This window comes from Desmodus rotundus, chromosome 3, assembly GCF_022682495.2.
Source record: "Desmodus rotundus isolate HL8 chromosome 3, HLdesRot8A.1, whole genome shotgun sequence".
In the NCBI taxonomy this organism is placed as follows: Eukaryota; Metazoa; Chordata; class Mammalia; order Chiroptera; family Phyllostomidae; genus Desmodus; species Desmodus rotundus.
Genome location: NC_071389.1, coordinates 15458845 through 15477958, shown reverse-complemented (window position 1 = coordinate 15477958; position 19114 = coordinate 15458845). Strand labels below are relative to the sequence as shown.

The window sequence follows — 19114 nt, the reverse complement described above, 5'->3', positions numbered from 1 at the left end:
GTGTGAGAGAGGCAATCCCTCCTGTGGGTACGTCCAGCCCACTCCATGCCAGGCCCCAGGTACCCTTGGTGGGGGAGGGTGGCAGACACAGGAACACAGCAGAAGCTGTGGGAGGGAGACTCTGCAGGACCCAGCAGAAAGGCCAGCCAGCCAAGGCGAGTTAGAGGGGACTGAGACAGGGAGGTCTGGTGGGCTGCCTCACGCAGAGCCTTTGCTCCAATGGTCCACATTATGATGGGGCACTGGGGTCTTAGAGGATGAGGGCCTTGCCCCAAATCCACACTCATTAGCTCCCTCAGCCCCTGTTCTCACTGTGTCCCCCATTCTCCACCAGGTAGACAATGGCCTCTTCTAGGACCTGCTACTGGTGCTTTCTCTCCAGCCCTTGCTCTGCGGCGTGTAGGGAACAACCCACTCAGCCTGTAGCTGGGCCCGAATCCTCCATTTGACGCCTCCCACTCCTCAGTGAGGCTGCACCCCCTTCCAGGAAATCACCACTGACTCGTTCTCAGAAGCTCCTACTCCCAATCGGCTGTCACATAAAGTGCTAGCTGACGTGCCTTCAGACCCTCTCAGAGGCAAAGGGGCTTTCCTGACCATTTGAAAAGGAGCAAGCTTCCAGAGGTCAAAGGTGGAAAACGAGGCCTACAGGGCCAAGCGTTGCTCAAATCTCACCTGTCGATGGTCAGCGTTATAGATAATGTCCTCTATGCTAAAGGGAAAGTGGGGGGAAAGGTGTTCCTGGACCGGTCTGCTTACCTAGAGTCGAATGCCTTTTGCAGAGGTAGAGGACGCTTATACCCCCACAGGGCGAGGGCCCATGTGTTTCTGTACTGTGATTTAGAAAACAAAAATACAGGAAGTCCAGGTACATTTGAATTCCAGATAAGCAACCAATAACTTTTACACTTGAATATGCTCCATGCAATGTTAGGGACACGCATAGAGTAACAGGTTACTCATTACTGATCTGGAATTATAGTCTAATGGGGCTTTCTGTGTTTTATCTGGCAACTCTATCCGTCCCAGCGCTGGGGCAGGCACATAGCAAGTACCCATTGAGGGAGGGATTTGTTTGTGCTTTGAACTGGATGTGAAATAAAAATTTTAGATTTCACTGGGTGAGAGTGGACTTCCTAGTTACTGAAAGTGAGTTTTAATTATCAAGATGAAACTGTTATTTTGACCAAAAGGAACCCGAAAGCCATGGATCTGCCTGAATTATCATTAGGAGTCAAGGACTGAGCCAGGGAAAATTTTCCCTTACCTCATTAGTTTTTCTGACTGGTTAAATAATTCATCCAACATACAGCAGATTAACAGGAGAAAATAAAATTTTAGTATTCACATGGGGAATTCACACAAGCGTGAAAATTCCTAAGACAGTGAGGCAAAATGAGGTATATGTGTCATTTTGGACAGGAGGGGGAAGTAGGCAATTCAGAGGCGGATGAGAAAGAGGAAACATTTGGTAAACAAATTCTTGCAGGCCATTCGGAGACAATGGGACGACGGGGGATCCAGTGAATGGATCTTTGCTTAGATCCTCCCTGTCTTCCCCACTTAATTCACATATCCTAAGGTGGCCTGTTTCCCTTCCAGACAGAGGTTTTTCTATCTGAATTTCGTAAGACAGGAACAGGGCTGGTAAAAAACAGCTCTTCCTGAGTGTGTTGGACTTTACTTGTTTTCAGCTCAAAAATAATCTGCATACCTGGGTGTCATATCTGGGGAGACTCAGTCCTGCTCCCAGCCCCATACAAGGAGGGGTAACCTGCCCTTGACAGACTACACTTGCTGGCAGATAAGAAAAATAAGGTAGTTTCTTCCTGGTACCCCCTCAGTTTCAGCCTCTTGAATTCATCCATTCAACAAATACTTATTGAGTGCCTACTATGTGCCAAGCACTGTTCAGTAAACCAGTGGAATTACTATGATCATCCTTCTTATTGTCCCCATTTGATTAAAGATGAAACCAGAAGTCCCGAGGAATTCGGTAACTTGCCCAAGGTAACATAACAGGTAGGGGTGGATCTGGGATTAACACCCAATGTATCTGATACCCGAGCCCTCACTCTTTCCATTGTGTGACTCTGTAGAGCTATGAGGCACACTGAGTAATAGGGGCACAGAGAGTAGAAGGAAATGGCCACGTAGAGCTCACACAGATTACTAGCAGTCCCCCAGCCCTCACCCAGTCTTATAATTTCATCTCCTAAATATCTCTGATCCATCCACTTTGCTCCCTTTCAATCACTACCCACTCCACCCCCAAACACACACACACACACATCCCAAACCACCCTCAGCTCTTGCCTTAACCACAGCTTCATATTCCAGAAATCACTCCAGTTCTTTTAAACAGAAAGGAATTCAATATAGAGAAATAGCCCTTACTACACTGTTGGGAGGTCAGGAGAGGCTGGCTCTAGGCTGAGCTTCCAGAAATGACCCCCAGGGTAACCCTGCAGCCTCTGCCACAATCAAGAAGCTGGGGGATCCAGACGCTGCCACCACCCCTGCTGACTCCAGGACTATACTCAGCCCTGATCCCTGCCAGCAGAATGGGTGCCCCAAGTGCTTCTCCTACAATCACAAAACAAGGGTCCACCAGGGGTGTCCAAACTGCGGCCCACCGGCTGCATGCCGCCCAAGATAGCTGTGAATTCGGTTCACAGCTATCGTAAATTTACTTAAAACATTATGAGATTTTTTTGTGATTATGTGTCACAATGTATTTAATGTGTAGCCCAAGGCAACTCTTATTCTTCCAGTGTGACCCAGAGATGCCAAAAGGTTGGACGCCCCTGGCTAGACACTGAACATGCTGCCACAGCTGCTGAAAAAACATATCCCCATGACTGAAAAATCAGAGAGGCATGACCTCTGCCTTATAGTGTTAATGTCCATGCTGCTTCTGATTAATAGGACTGAAACCACTTGGCTTTAGAACTCTAGCTTCTTTGTGTCTCCAGTACAGGAAAGCACACTACAAAAGATGCTGAGTGGAACTTCTGGTCAAGATGGCGATGTAGACAGACATGGCTCACCTCTTTGCATAACCACAGCAAAATTACAACTAAAATACAGAACCACCATCACTCAGAACCGTCAGAAATTGAGTTGAATGAAAGTCTGAAAACTACAGAATTAAAGAAACCATATCCATCCAGACTGGTAAAAGGGGTGCAGACATGGAATGGGCTGGTCCCTCACCCACATGGATAAAACTTCAGGAGGGATATTTTGGGAGGATGGAGTGTCAGCCCCATACCAGGCCCCCCAGCCCAAGTTTCCAGTGTCAGGAAGATAAATCCCCATAACTTCTGGCTACAAAAAACAGTGGGGATTGAGTCGGTGAAGGAAACTGCTAGAGCCCCAGTTCTTAAAGAACTCACACACAGACTCACCCACACATACTCACTCCCTCTGAGCTCCAGCACTGGGGTGCAGTTTGAAAAGGCACCAGTGGCACACAGGGAGAAACTGCAGTGTCTGGCATCATGGTGAGCAGAGGCCATTGTCCCATTTCTAAATGCTCCACCCACAGAGCTGGTAAGCTGGTGCCATATCTGAGACTCCATCAACTTGGCTAACACTGTTTGACCCTGCCTTGGAGATCCTCAGAGACTCCGCCCCACCCAACTTATGGGCCCAACCAAGCTGCTTTTCCATATGAATAGCTGGTCTTGGCTCATGATTCACAACTCCCTAAATTGTATCAAATAAGCAACAGCTGGCTTCAGTGAGTCCTAGAACTGGCACTAGCAGCAGCCAGCCTAGATTTACTGCTTGGCTTCACCTGGGAAACTCCAAGCCCAGCACAAGTAGCAGCCATCTCAGATGGCTTTATAGCTCAGGCAGGGTGGCCGGAGGCAAAACACAGGTGTGGGCTGACCTTGACCTGCACCAACTGGGAACCCCAGGGCCAGTGCACCCAGTGGACAGCTACAGACCAGGTTGGAGCAACACCACCCTGCCCCTGCACAGCTGATCCTCCATAGAGGGCAGAAGTTTGTGGTCAGTGGTCATATCCAATCCTTGCAGTGGACTGGCCTGGGTAAATCCCTCCCATGGATCTGCCAACAGCAACCAAGCCTCAACTACAGGAGGAGGTTGTACTCAACCCACATGAAGGGCACAAGTCGAGTACCCAGCTTGGGTTATAGGAGACTCTGTGCCACCGGACCCTACAGGACACCTACTACATTAGACCATACTACCAAGGCACGGAGTCAAAGCAGCTCTACATAATACATAGAAACAAACACAGGGAGGCTGCCAGAACAAGGAGACAAAGAAACATGGCCCAAATGAAAGAACAGATCAAAACTCCTGAAAAACAGCTAAATAAAATGGAGATAAACAATCTACCAGATGCAGAGTTCAAAAGTTATAAGGATATAAGGATGGTTATAAGGATGCTCAAGGAACTTAGTGAGGACCTAGACAGCATAAAAAAGATCAAGTCAGAAACGAAGGATACACTAATTGAAATAAAGAACAATTTATAGGGAAACAACAGTAGAGTGGATGAAGCCAAGAATCAGATCAATGATATGGAACATAAGGAAGCAAAGAACAATCAATCAGAACAAGAAGAAAAAAGAATCCAAAATAATGAAAATAGTATAAGCAGTCTCTGGGACAACTTCAAGAGGTCCAACATTCACATCATAGGGGTGCCAGAAGGAGAAGAGAAAGAGTGAGAAATTGGAAATCTATTTGAAAAAATAATGAAAGAAAACTTCCCTAATTTGGTGAAGGAAATAGACATGCAAGTCCAGGAAGCACAGAGCATCCCAAACAAGATGGATGCAAAGAGGGCAACTCCAAGACACGTTATAAATAAAATGCCAAAGGTTAAATATAAAGAGAGAATCTTAAAAGCAGCAAGGGATAAGCAGACAATTAACCATAAAGGAGTTCCCAAAAGACTATCAGCTGATTTCTCAAAAGAAACTTTGCAGGCTAGAAGAGATTGGCAAGAAACATTCAAAGTCATGAAAAGCAGGGACCTACATCTAAGACTCCGCTACCCACCAAGTCTATCATTTAGAATCGAAGGGCAGATAAAGAGCTTCCCAGACAAGAAAAAACTAAAGGAGTTCATCATCACCAAACCATTATTATATGAAATGTTAAAGGGACTTATTTAAGAAAAAGAAGGTCAAAACTGTGAACAATAAAATGGCAAAAAATGCAAATTTATCAACAATTGAATCTAAAAACCAAACTAAGCAAACAAGAACAGAGACAGAATCATGGATACGGAGAGCATTGTGATGGTTGCCAGATGGGAGGGAGTGTGGGGGGAAGGGTGAAGAGGTAAGGGGATTAAGAAGTACAAGTAGGTAGTTACAGAATAGCCATGTGGATGTGAAGTACAGTAGAGGAAATGGAGTAGCCAATGAACTTATATGAATGACCCATGGACTAGGACAATGATGGAGGGATTGCCTGAGGGAGTCGGGTATGCTGGGTGGAGCGGGGACAAAGGGGGGAAAATCAGGATGCCTGTAATAGCATAATCAGTAAAATGTAATTAAAATAAAAAAGATGCTGAGCAAGTCAAGCTGTGGTATCCTGGGCCCTCTCTCATTCCCTAATAATTGCTCTGCCTCCTCTTGCTATAGGGCCTTTGCACACTGGGCTTCTACCCAGGATTCTCTTCCCTCTCCTCTTCTTCCCATCTTTTTCGGATCCTAGCACAAGTATCTTCTCTGATCTTCCTATTCTTTTATATCTCCATTTTACAGATGAAGAAGCTGAGGCCCAGAAAGGTTAAGCAATTTGCTCAAGACCACTCAGCCAGTAAGCAGTGAGCTGTAATTTGAACCCAGGCAGACCAACTCCAGAGACTGCTCTTAATAGCTGCATCTGTTATGCAAAGATGAGTTCACCTGGGTTAAAAGGCCAGGGGCAGGGCATAAAGGTGCCCTGCAAATAAACAAGACTGAAGCTTCAGCAAATGTTGACCATCCCAGAACCCTCTGGGAGTGAGGTGCAGGTGGGAGGTCTCGGGACAAGGTCGAACACAGTGGAGCTTGGCCCCAGCTCCCGGAGCAGATCAGTACACAGAGCCCTGACACTGCCGCCCCCCCACTAGGGGCCAGAGAGCAATTCACACTATGTCACAGGAGGGAAGCATCACATGGCTCTCCCAAGAGGGGTTATCAATTTCAGTGGCAAAACCACAATCACAGTGAACAAAGTGTGTTCAGTTCTCATAACATGAGCAGGCAGAATTTTTTAGGGCAAAGAGCTGTCAAAGAGAAGAAGCCCTCATAAAGGAAGGGCTTGGGGTACAATTGGTGCCTGGGCTTGCCTCCCCATAACAGCCAGGGCCCAGTGAAGAGAGCTGAGAAACCCAGAGGACAGTTGATTTTTTTTTAAATGTAGTATTTCCTCAGCCCACAAGCAGCAAAAGGAATCACTTGCCCTCCCTAAGGTAGGTGTAGGAATTCTGGCATATAAGAACAGTATTTCCTCTTCCCTGGCTGCCATGACTCCAGTCCCTCCAAAGCCAGCAGGTGCTCAGCAAAGGGAAAACACAAGACCAGGAAACCCAGGTTAGTAAACCTGCTCTGCCACTTACCAGCTATGTGGCCTCGGGCCCAAAACCTTTTCCTCTAAACCTGCTTCTTTGTCCGTGAAATGAGGGCATTGGATGAGAACAAAAGTTTTAAACCTTCCTCCTTAGCAGCAAAACCTTTGTTCAAAGCAATCTTCCATAGTCCTGTCCTCTAGTTGAAGAGGGATATTAAGGACTCAGAGACTAGATCACTCACAACCCCGACCCCTGTGGGGCCATCCTCTTGAGTGAACCACTCAAAGAGATGATGTCTAAGGATGCTTTGAGCCCTGCGATTTTAGAAATCCACGAATAGAATAGTTTGTGGGGACTGGAGGATTTAGCCTGTGAAAGAAAACATTCCTAATACTGTGACTGGCTCATCCTGCAACCTTGCCCATTCTGGACCTCAGCTTTCCCATCTAGAACCCGAAAACTTTGGAATTAGTGGTCTCCACAGTCCCTTTCAGCTTTGACAATCTAGGACTCTGCCCTGGCAAGGTTATGGGAAAACAAGACCCGTGGGAGAAGCATATGAGGGGATGGGCCAGGAACAGCAAGAATAGAGTGATTTTCAGAGATTCCATTCCAGCACAACGCCAGAGGCAGCTCAAGGAGAACTGAAGCTTGTAAGAGGCAATAAACCCTGAAATCAGAACTCAGAGGTCATGGTTGTGGTTCCTATTATAGAAAGAATAAGAAAACTAAGGGTCAAGACACTAAATGTGGATTGTAATGTGTGAGATGGATGGATGGATAAAATGGATGGATAGTAGGTAGACAGGTAGACAGGGGAATAGATGGGAACGTGCAGGATAGTAGTGGGATGAAGGGAACGGGTGCATGCAGGGTGGGCAAACATAGGTTTACAGTTGTGCGCACGTGAAACAGTTTATTATTGTATTATTTACTAATTATTGTATTATTTCCATACAAACAACTATAAACCTACTTTTGCCCACTCTGTATATATAGGGCAGGTGAGAAGATACTCAGTTAGATGGGCAAGAAGGTGAGCAAGTGGCTGAGTAATTGGATTTATGGGTGTGCAAGCAGACAAGCCAAAAGGTGGGTGGTCACGTGGGCAGGCAGGTAGATGCGCAGGTGGCTGGATGGGTAGGTAGGTTTCACAATATAAGGGGAGAGAATGGATAACTGTTGATTGATTGGCTTGTTTGGTTTTCTTGGCCACCCACCCCATTTCCTCTTCTATACCCTACTCCCATTCAGTCAAACACCTTGAAGACTTACAGTGAACTTCACAACGAATTTTACCACTAGTCATGAGTAAGATTATTTTATGTAGTTACTGATATAATCATAGAAGCAATCCAGACACAGCTTGAAGTAATGCTAAATCGTAGAACAAGAAAGATATTCCCTTTCAATCTTATGTCAAGGAGAAAGACCCCTTTGGGGCTACCTGTGTTTAACACCTCAGTGACACTTGTTAGTCTCCCTTTAGAAACAAGAGAATGCAGACTTTGGGATCACAGCCCTAAGCAGGTGATGGAATGTGACATTATTCCATGTTCATTAGGTTTAGTTTTACATCAGTTTGTGTTTAGGACACAAATTAGAATAGCGTTACAAAGAGCTTCCCTTTTAAATGAATGTACTTAAGTAAAGCAAGTCAGCTACATGTAAAATATTAAGTGACCAATATCACTGGGACAAGAGACGAGCATATGGTAAAATTCCTGAAGATCGTGAATGCTTATAGAGAAAAATAATCTGGCTACGTTGCTTTCAGGCTTAACGCTCGTTCCAGATCCTACATGAGTGGACCACTGCTCACCCCAACCCCAGTCTCCCCTGCACCCCCACCCTGCTCCCCACTCTGGTCCAGACACATGAAACTTCTGTACGTTCTACCAACTTTCCAGCTCTCTCTTGCCTTCAAACTGTTGTACCTGTACATCTCTCTGTCCGGAACGCTCTCCTCCTTCCTCTCACTTGCAGAATTCCTACTCAGCCCTCCGGTCTTGGTTAAACGTGGCCTGTTCATCCAGCAAGCCTTCCTTCACCCCGCCCCCACCCGGTGAGGACCGCTGCTAGAGCAGCCTGCATGACTTCTTCGCATGGCTCAGCCTCAGCCCACGGTGGAGAAGCTGCCTTCAGCCGCCTGCACTGCCTGTGCGAGGGGAGCTGGTTGAGCGCAGGGACTCGGTTCAGTTCAACCCTCACGTGTTCACTCGGCAGTTTTACTGAGTGCCTGCGGAAGTGCCAGGCAATGTTCTAGAAGACGCAGCAGTAAATGGGACAGAAAAGTCACTGTCTTCATTCTAGACGGGAAGTTGGATACAAATAAAATAAAATGCATATATTATATAGTACACCTTCAGGTTTTAATAAGTCCTTTCAATAAGTTAAGGCAGAGTTATGTAAATTTTGTAAAATTAAAGATGGACAATGGGGGCCTTGGCTGTATTTGAGATTGGGGTCAGAAAAGGCCTGTGTGAAGGGGTGATGTTTGCGTAGAAACCTGAAGAAAGCGAGGGGAAGAGGACAATGGGAACAGTGAGGAGGAAGATGCTGGGGTTCAAACAAGCTTAGTGAGTTTAAGGAGTATCTAAGGGGTCAGCGTGGATGCAGCAGCGTGAGCTTCCAGGAAGTAGAAAGATTGGGCTGTGCCCGCCCCTTGCTCTGGGGCTCAGGAAAGAGGCTCCCCTAGGACCACAAATGTGCTCTGAGTAAATACGAGGGGGAGGCCTGCCTGCTCCCGGAGCCCTGCCTAGGAGACTGCCAACATTTGCAGAGGTGCTTCCTGTTAACATTTACCTTGGCTGATGTTTATTAATCGGGTCTATTAATAGCCTTTTTATTTGGCCCTTCCTAAGGAATACCTTCTAGAAGAAGCATTTCTCCCCAATTATCCCCTGCCTTGCTTAGTGTTTCAGGTTTGTAAATTGCTTTTTTAGCCCTTATCTTTTGATCTATTCATTTATTTATCCACAGCACATATATAATTGATTGAGCAGGGAACAAGACAGACTCAGCTGCTACCCTCACGAAGCATATATTTTTGATGAGAGACAGGACTGGAGGGAGGCTCATTTTATCCCCCTTGCCTTTGATAGCTTAGGCAAGTCTGTGGGGAACATCAGCTCTGGAAGATATCAGTGTTCCTTGTGCCGAGACTCTTCAAGGCTCTTCTCCGAGTCCTTAGGCTGTGGCCCTGGGCCTTAGTAAACACACTCCCTGGTGTCGCTCACGCCCAGACATCCCTTCATATGTTTCTTGTTACTTAGAGAAATTACACGTCCTCTCTCTTTGACCAACAGTGGGGGTGAGTCCTTCCTCCTGGAACTTGTTGCCCGTCCTGCTGGCTGGGTAAGGCAGGCTCCTCTCTGCGGACTGCTGGCCATTTGAGGACACACTCGCCAGGCTGAGAGCCCCTGCTGAGGATGATGAGAGTGTGGGGCTGCAGACAGACACTCTACTGCTTCTCTAAATTTTTCCCCAGTTATCTTTCTCTGCGCCGAGTGGTGCTGGTGCTGTGTGTCCCTCCCCCTTGCATGATAAATCTGGTGGAAGTAGCCAGGAAAAAAGGAAGTACCCTAAATTATTATCAGTGTTAGAAAAAAGATGACCAAGAGCCATGGGAGGAACCTATGACTTGGCCTCGGGGGTGACATCACAGGCAGAGTCGGAGATGGAGGTCTGCGTACGGATGTTTTTAGGGAGCGTTTTGAGATCAACACCTGTGGAATGGAGGGGCAGAAGGTGGAGCCGGGGGAAAGGGGAGACCCTGACACAGGTCCAACGACACCTCAGCTGACCCTATGGGAGCTCGGGTGCTAGAAGAACCCTTCAGAGTTGTCCTGACATGGCTGGAGATGGCTTCCCCACCCCGAGTCATCGATCAGTCACAGGATGTGGGCAGTCCTGAATGGGTGACAGCTGGAGGGTGAAGGCTGTCTGCAGACCTGGGGTACCAAGTCCTCCACTGAAGGCTGATCTGGGTGACACCCTTATGTCCACCACGAGGAGCTTCAGGGAGACTTCCTAGGGGAAGGGGCATTTTGCCTTGAAGATCCAGGGGTGGACAAGGAAAGAACAGTGGTCTAGCTGAAGGGGACAGTATATAAGAAGACCTAAAGGCAAGATGGCAAAGGGCACTCTCAAGGAGCCCCATAACCCAAGAAGAAACAGGCAGACCCCTCTAAGATGAAGGAACAACCTTAATGAGGCAATGGACTCATCCAAAATCTCGTTTCGGTCAACAATGGAGCCTAGTGTAGAACCACGGCTTTGGACTCTGACCCAGAGTCCTTCCACTTCCCATTCGCAATCCAGATACCAGTCCTTGGTCACTGGTTTCTCTTCTTTGAAATGGTCGCCTTCATCCTCTATGACTTCCTCTGTGCTTCGTGCAGTTTCCACAGCTCTGTCCAGTGAAACACTAGCTTTCCTTCTGGTCCAACACAAATAAGGCCATTTGAAGGGACCCTGGGCTCCCACTAGGCTAGGTTTCAGGTCAACGGTTGGTTTGTTGTTTGGAAATTAGAGGTCAGTCTGTAGCCATGGTCACAGTTCAGCCAAGAACTGAGGTCAGGACTGATTTACAGCAAGGTCATGACTGAATTTCTGACCAGAGTCAAGATCTAGTTGGCAGCTAGATTTAGAGCTTAACCGATAGTAAGGGCTAACCTGGAATCAGGGTTAAAGAACAGTCTAGAAAAAAGATAAGGGCTCAGTTTTAGAACAAGGCCAGGGCTTAGCCTGGAACCAGGATCAGGACTAAGTCTGGGACTATAATCAGGGCTTAGAATGGAGCCAAGGCAAGGCTCGGTCTAAGGGCAGCTCTGGGTCTCAGCCTGGGACCATGGCTAAGACTTGGGCTGGGGCCCAGGGATGCGAATCTGCATCCGAGACTAGACTGAGGACCATCGGGGCTCTGGTGTCCCGGACCCTTGGCCTGGAATCTGCGCTGTACCCGGGGTGGGAGTAGGCAGGAGACACTCAGGGAAGACAGACACACCCCACCCTCAGCCCAGCTGAAGTGCCACCCCTGCTGCTGGGGTGGGTGTGTGCGCGTGTTATATGGAAAGCAGGGCCTGTGGGAATGCTGTGGCACTGCGGGAGTCCGGTGTGCGCAGGGAACTGTCTGCACAGTCCAGATGGGGCCCCAGGGAAATCAGAGTCAGCCACCAGGCAGGCCCAGAGACGGGTGCAGGGAGGGGGAGGTGGTTCAGGCTGCACTCCCCTGAGACTGTTACGAGAGAGCCCCATCTTCTGAACCTGGGCCTCTGCATCAAATGCCTACTGTAAGTCCCCTGTGACTGACCCTGCCCAGCCCCCTGAGAGGATGACGACAAAGTGCAGAGGAAACAGCCCTGGGCTGGGTCCTAGGGGCCTCGGGACCCCTGCCTCCCTTCCTCTCTCTGGGCCATCTGTAAAATGGGAATAAAATAAATTAAGAAGGGTATTTGACAAAAGAGGAAACTAACAATCTGAGAGGAGAGGTCTCACTCCTGGTCACACAGCCCAGTGAGAAGTAGTGTGGAGACCAGAACCCAGGCCTGCTGGCACCAAAGCCCTTACTTCGCATATCAATCAATCATTGCCTCCTTTGCCTCCAAGACCCATCACAGCCTGCCCATGTCCCACCCCGTTCAGGCTTTCAGGGAAAGGCAGGCAAAGGGACGGGGTAGGCTGGGGCAGGACAGCCATCCCACTTGGGTCTGCTGGGATCATGTAGTGCAGAAAAGTTGAATGGCCTCAGAGGCCAGGCCTGTCCTGTGCTGGTGAAGCTCCAGCTCTGGACCCAGGTTCAAATCCCAGCTTCCCTGCATACCTACTGTGTGATCTCGGACAAGTCACCTCACCTCTCTGAGCAAGATGCAAAACTCTATCTACAAAACAGGGCTAACGGAGTGATTTCCTCCTTTGTGAATACTGGGCAGGAAGCGCTGTGCAGGGTGAATGGTCTACCAATGTCGCTGCTTATGCTGCCTCCGCAGTCTCACTGCCCAGCATTCACCAGCCTCTCTGTCTGCCCAGCGTGCCGCCGTCCTTCCTGCTTCAGGAGCTTGGATGCGCCATTCTCTCAGCCTGGCCTGCCCTCCAGGTCACTTCCTGGTGACACCCCCAGGGAAACCAGAATAGTCTCTGTACCTCCTTTTATAGCACTTGTCAGACATGCCACATGAGGGTGGGGTTATGTGTATAATCGAATATTGAGAGGAACTTCTCCACTTGCCCCACAATTGACAACTGGGGTGCAGAGCTGGGGTGAATAATTGCTGAGCACCCCATGTGCTGAAGAAGGGCCCCTAAGCTGGTCATATGGCCTCTCCCGGGCTTTCTGAGGGGCGAGACTGGCCATCCCATGGGAGGCCAGGGTATGACAGGGGAGAGGGACACTTCAGTGATGTGAAGCTTCCGTTTCATGGACACTGTGGATTTTCTCTCCCTTATCCCCAGAGACCCCGCCCAAATAAGCCCCTCGAGAGGTACCAAGAAAATCCCGTTACTATGGAAGCAGGAGGCTCCTGCTAGGAGATGAAGTGGGCATCTCCTTCCTGGGAACATCTGCTGGTGGGGCAGACTTGTTCTGGCTGAGGGCCCGTGTGAGCAGGGGAGGAGAGAAGTAGAGAGAAAGAGCAGGGTGGAAGGGACTAGCCACAGGGCAGCCTGCATGCCTGCGGCAGATGTCACAGAAAACAGCTGGGTTTGTGTCATCCAGGAAGGCACAAGAGGGGACCTGCAATAGGAACCACAGGGTAGAATGCTGCAGGTGAGTGGCAGAGGTGACAAGCCAGATACCCACATCAGCAGACGACGGAGACCGGGACTCCCACAGGACCCCCGAAGAGCACACACACAGGCCCAGCAGAGAGCCAGCACTCACTGCCTGCCAGAATCAGGGCAATGGCGGCTGGCAAGGCGAATTCACAGCGAGGAGCCTGGCTGTGGGTGGGTAACAAGATGTTGCCTATTGAACCCCGATTCCCTCAGCATCTACACCAGAGAGGCTATTTTCAAAATGGAGAGGGATTAAGGAAGTACTGACAGCTGTGACATCAGTGGACAACGAGAACACCCTGCTAAGCAAAAAGTGCCAGACACAAAAGGCCACGGATTGTACGATTGCACTGATACGCAATGCCCAGAATGGGCAAATCCACAGAGACAGGACGTAGACTGGCAGTTGGCGAGGATGGCAGGCCGCTGGGGCAGAACAGGGCATGGGATGCTAGTGGATGGAGGGTTTCCTTCTGGGGTTCTGAAACTGATGGTAATGCTGGTTACACAACGCTGTGAATATTCTGAAATCCATTAACATGGACACTTTTAATGGGTGAGTTGTATGTTATGTGAATTCTATCTCAAAACAGTTGTTATTTAAAAATGGAGGGGGTTTAGTTTGGGACGATAAAAAATTCTGGAGGAGGATGCGGCAGCAATGTGAGGATGCTTGAGGTCATTGAGCTGTACACTTGGAAACAGGTAAAGTGGGAGATTTTACATTATATGTATTCTACCACTGTTTTTAAAAAATAAAAATTTAGCTTTTCCCCAGGTGCTGAGAAGGTGCTCGGTCCTTCCGAGGAAGGTGAGGCCTCGTTGGGGTGAGGCCCTCACTTCTTATGGCGACTGGCACCACTCCTGGCAGCGCTCGCCCAGCCTTCGCCCACAGCCCGGCCTCTGTCTCAGAGCTCGCCTGCATTTACTCAGAGCTCGCCTGCGTCCACTCGGCCCTCATCCTGCATGACGCTGAGGTGATGGTGACGGAGGATAAGATCGATGCCCTCATTAAAGCAACTGGTGTAACTGTTGAACCTTTCTGGCCGGGCTTGTTTGCAAAGGCTCTGACCAATGTCAACATTGGGAGCCTCATCTGCAGTGTAGGAGCTGGTGGACCTGCCCCAGCAGCCAGTGCGGCCCCAGCAGGAGGTCCTGCCCCCTCCACTGCTGCTGCTCCCGCTGAGGAGAAGAAAGTGGAAGCAAAGAAAGAAGAATCTGAGGAGTCTGATGATGACATGGAATTTGGACTATTTGACTAAACCTCTTTTGTAACACAGTCAATAAAAAGCTGAACTTTAAAATAAATAAATAAATGAATGAATGAATAAATAAATAAATAAAATTTAATTTTGAAAAAAATGGAGGGGTAGTAAAGTGTCTCAAAACAAGACTATGTTCCCCTGATCTATTGCAAGACACTGGAGATAAGAGACCAAGTAAGAACCAGTGGCTTCTTGCCCCCTGCTGAGTAACACACACACACACACACACACACACACACTCCAAGTCCCTCAAGTCTGGCTGGGGACAAAGCGGGGGAAGTGCCTCTGGGATTAGGATTTCAAACAGATGGTCTTGTAATAACTGAATGTGACCACAAGACCCTGGGACCCGCCCCTGCACAGTTGAGCCTGTGATTAGAGAAAAGTGAAACTGCTCCCTGTTAAGACCCCTGTACTCAGTGCAGTAAACAGGTACAGATGTTCACTGTCAGCTTCCCACGGAGCATGAACCCCCCGAAGGCAGGGCAGCTGGGTCCGGCCTGCACTGGGCTCAGCACAGAGGCAGACACAGCGTGGGGCAGAGGCTGATGGGAGAATGAAGAACTTGCCTCATCAGAGAGAGAAGGAAACATGTCCCTGCCCAGGGCCTCACAACCGTAAAGGTGGAGGCCAGGACTAGAACCGAGATTTCCACCTCCTGTGCCCCAGGCCCATGTTGGGCAGGGCTGGATTCCGCAGAGAGTCCCTCCCCCAGCTGTGCACATCTGTCAGCCCTGGTGGGATGAGGCAATCGCCCAGAAGCCTGGTCAAGGATTCAAACACCCGGGACAGAACAACAGGAGGCTCCTTCCAGGTGGGCAGCTGGGGTCCCTGCAGAGCTGTCTCCTGCTGCCTGGCTCTGGGAGCTGCAGCCCTAAGGCCACACCTCCTTCTGTCACCCCAGTTCCTCCTGACTGGGAGGTGGGAACCCTGGGAGACTGTGTTGGTCAACTACCCCCTGGGGGATGGACTCAGCAGGTCCCTGCCCCTCTCTGGATCTCAATTTCCCCTTCAGTATAATCAGGTTCCATCTACTCTGCTAGTCCCACCCTGTGTGGCTCTTGCTGACACTGACTTCTGAGGGCCCCCAGCCTGCCTTCAGGTGCCCCAGTCTGAGGGAAGAGACACTCCACCCTTCGAAGCCCCAGTGTGAGGTGGGAAACAGCCTTGCACACAGGACCTCTGCATCTATTGGAAAAGATGTCATTCTACTCAAAGGAGCCTCCATTCAAAGGAGGGAGACCCCTCTGATTCAGGAGCTCCTGGTCTGAGCGGGGAGACATGGTCCAGCAGGAGGCCCAGTCCAGCAGCAGGCCCCTGTGCCAGTGCCTGGGCTTCAGTTGACTTTTCTTTTTCAGATACCCTCTCTTCTCTCCAGGTGTGGGGCGGAGGGCTCACACCTCCGTTTCCCAGAACCCAGCAGCTCTCTGTCTACACGGCAGGGGCCCCACCGAAGGCTGTTGGCTGTGGCCAGCGCCATGACAAACTGCCCACATGCTGGGGCCTGACAGAAAACACATGTTCCTGTTACACTATTCGCTTCTGGTGAGAAGCTCTCTGGCTCAGCTGTGGCTGCCACAGTCCCCGGGGATGGTGGCCCCTAGGTCCAGCCAGGGTCTGTCCCAAGCAGGGCAACAGCAGTGTCTGGAATCATAAGTGCTCAGATTGGAAAAGCTCTTCCTGCCTCTGCAAGGCCCAGAGACCAAGCTTGGCCTGAACTTGGGGCAACCCCTCCTGGCTCGGAGCTGTCCAGCATCCACGGTACCCGGCCTAGTCCTCAGCGCAGCCCGGAAGTTCTGGGTTGTTACTGACGAAGAAACTTAGATCTTGTTTCCCAGTGGTGAAATGAATTTGATAAAAGCAACACCTCTCAAAAGATAGTTGTAAAGATTAAATTGAAACACTGCAGGTGAACGTTAGCATAGAGCCCAGCCAAGGGGAACACTTGCTGTTTAGGGGTTTTTTTTCCTGATCAGTACTTAACCCCCTTTCTTGTTTGGGGGGGACCTCACACCAGGTCCCTTCCACATCTGTCCTTTCCCTGATCCTGTTCTCTAATCGCTTCTGTGAGCTCCTTGGTGTCCTGCCAATAAATTCCTGTTCTGCTTAAATCAGTGAGCACCCGTCTCCACTGTTTCCCACCGAGAAACTTGACTGGTTTGGAAACGGGTCTGCGGGGGTGTGTTTCAGACAAGACACACATAAAAAATAGGGGAAGTGATTATCTGGGCTAGGTGGGGCTGAAGGGAGTGAAAATCCAGTTAGTGGTGAAACTGCTAATTAAACGTAATTAATTAATTAAGTCATGGCCTGTGGCCATCTGGAAAGAAGTGCCCCTGAAGGCAAAGCTTTGAGGCCTGAGCCACTATGGCCATCAAATGCATGAATGGCACGAAGACGTCAAAGAGGGGGCAGCAGCTTCCATAACACTGGACAATTGAAAGAAAATCAGTAAAAAGCTACAATCACTAGATTCTTGGCTCAAGGCATAGACTGGAACCCAGGAAATTTCTGTAGCGGAACTTAAAACTCCTTTATCTTTCAGTGCAGCAGGTTACGTTTGTGGAAAACCAAATGCAAGGTCTGATCCTTGGCATTGCCAACCCACCATGGCAGTGGGGTTCACAGCTTCCTCTTCCTCTGCTCGCTGCATTAAAGCTGACAGTTCATCAAGGCTGGTTGTGGGTCCTCTTCTCTTCTTGTTCTGCATGCCTGCAGCGTGTGGGATGCGTTTGGTGGCCAGCAACAGGAAACTATGAGAGAGGGGAGGCCCAGGGCAGGCAGGCCCCTGGCATACCCAGCTCCCAGCGGCCCCCACTCTGTCTGAAGGACAGGTGCTTTTGTCTCTGGGCTCTGGCACCCTCTGGGTTGGCTGCACCCAGGGGTGCTGGAGCTGCCCATGCTGGCCTGCAAGAGCTGATGGTGTGCATCCTAACTCCATGTTCAGTGACATTCATGTTGGCAGCTTGAAATTGGCCATGGAGAGGATATTCACACCACGGAAATCAGTAAATGCTACAAATCAGTGCTTCTTTTTTTTTTTTTTTTTTTTAATTGGAGAGATGGTATACCAGCACACCACGGGCTTCATGCCAGGTCTGGTTCCCTAAGGGGTGGCAATGGAACCACCGGCTTCTTTGTGAACGTATCCAGGGAGGAGAGGGGGATGGGAAGCAAGAGAGGGAGGTGGTGGGGAGAATCTCTGCCCTGACTGTGGAGCCAGGTCGGCTCTCCGGCCTCACTGAGAACCAGCACCAGTGGAATGCCATAACTGGACTGGCCGAATCTCACTGGAGCTGGGGTGTGAGGTCAGCCCCCCTGAAGAGCAAGGGCTCTGTCTGAGGCAGATTTCTGAACAAAACATGTCTTTCAGAGAATGAGGAAGGAGGAATGGAGGTGATGTCCATTCCTGGGCATGTGTCCACCATATGCTCTCGGGGTGTCCACTCACAGCGGTGGTTTCACTGATGACTACCAGAACTAGGGCCCCACCCAGACTTGTTTAACTGACCACATACTGGACATCTCCACGTGGACGATAAGAACAATAATCCCTATAGCTAATGTACATACCACTGACCACACACCAGCTGCTGTTCAAGTGTTTTATTTGTATCAGCTCATCTGACTACCCAATAGCTCTATGAGGGGGTCCCACAGTGGCCCCCACTCACAGATGAGGAAAATGAGGCTAGGAGAGTTGGCATGACTTGCCAGAAGAGCCCACGGTTGGGGTGCTGGGACAGGGAAGCCGCCAGCCGGTTCCGGGTCCTTGCTCTGAACCTCCACCCCACCCTGCCCCACAGGCACCTCAGAGTCATCTCCTTCCCCCCAAACTGTCCTGGGGCCCTGCCATCCTCATCTAATGCCAACCCCGAGTTCAGGTGTCCCTGCGGGCCTCTCTGCTCTAGAAACCTTTCTAACCTCAGGCCAGGCTGGAGGTCCCGTCTGTGGCTGGCACTGTGACCTCTGCCCCCTTCAACGGAGTCTGTGGCACTGGGCGTTGTAACCATCTGGCTTCTTGTCTGTTTCCCTTGAGGACAGAAAATAGTTCCTACTCGTCCCCACATGCCCAGTGTCCTCAGCCCAGGCCCTGCAGGTGCACAAGGCCCACCTGGTCAAGAGTGGTCCTGGCATCTGCATCCAGGCATCACCACTGGTCAGCGCTCCCCTCCCCCAGCCTTCTAGGCAAAGGTCCTGGCAGCCCCTCCGCCACCCCACCTCTCCCGCTGGGTCTACTTCATAGGCTCAGCACGGATTTCCTTACCTCCGCATCTCAGCCTCCTTCCTGCTTTACTCTTTTATTAAGATTCTAATTAAATAATTCTAATTAAATGTAATGAGCTGAATCGGCAAACCTACTGCGATAAAGCAGCATTCGAGATGTTTTCTCTCCTAATCTTTCTCGGGTAGTGGAAGCGAGAACGCGTGGGGCTCTGCTGCCTGGAGGTGACTCAGCAGGATGGGGGCTACATGCCATGTTCGGAGGACATCACCACGGGCCAGAGCCACACTGGCCACCCAT

At 49.8% G+C, this 19114-nt stretch overlaps 1 pseudogene; it reads left to right on the top strand.

Annotated features, from left to right (window-relative positions):
- Positions 1 to 14169: 14169 nt before the first annotated feature.
- Positions 14170 to 14586, top strand: LOC112299005 (large ribosomal subunit protein P1 pseudogene; annotated as a pseudogene).
- Positions 14587 to 19114: the final 4528 nt, after the last annotated feature.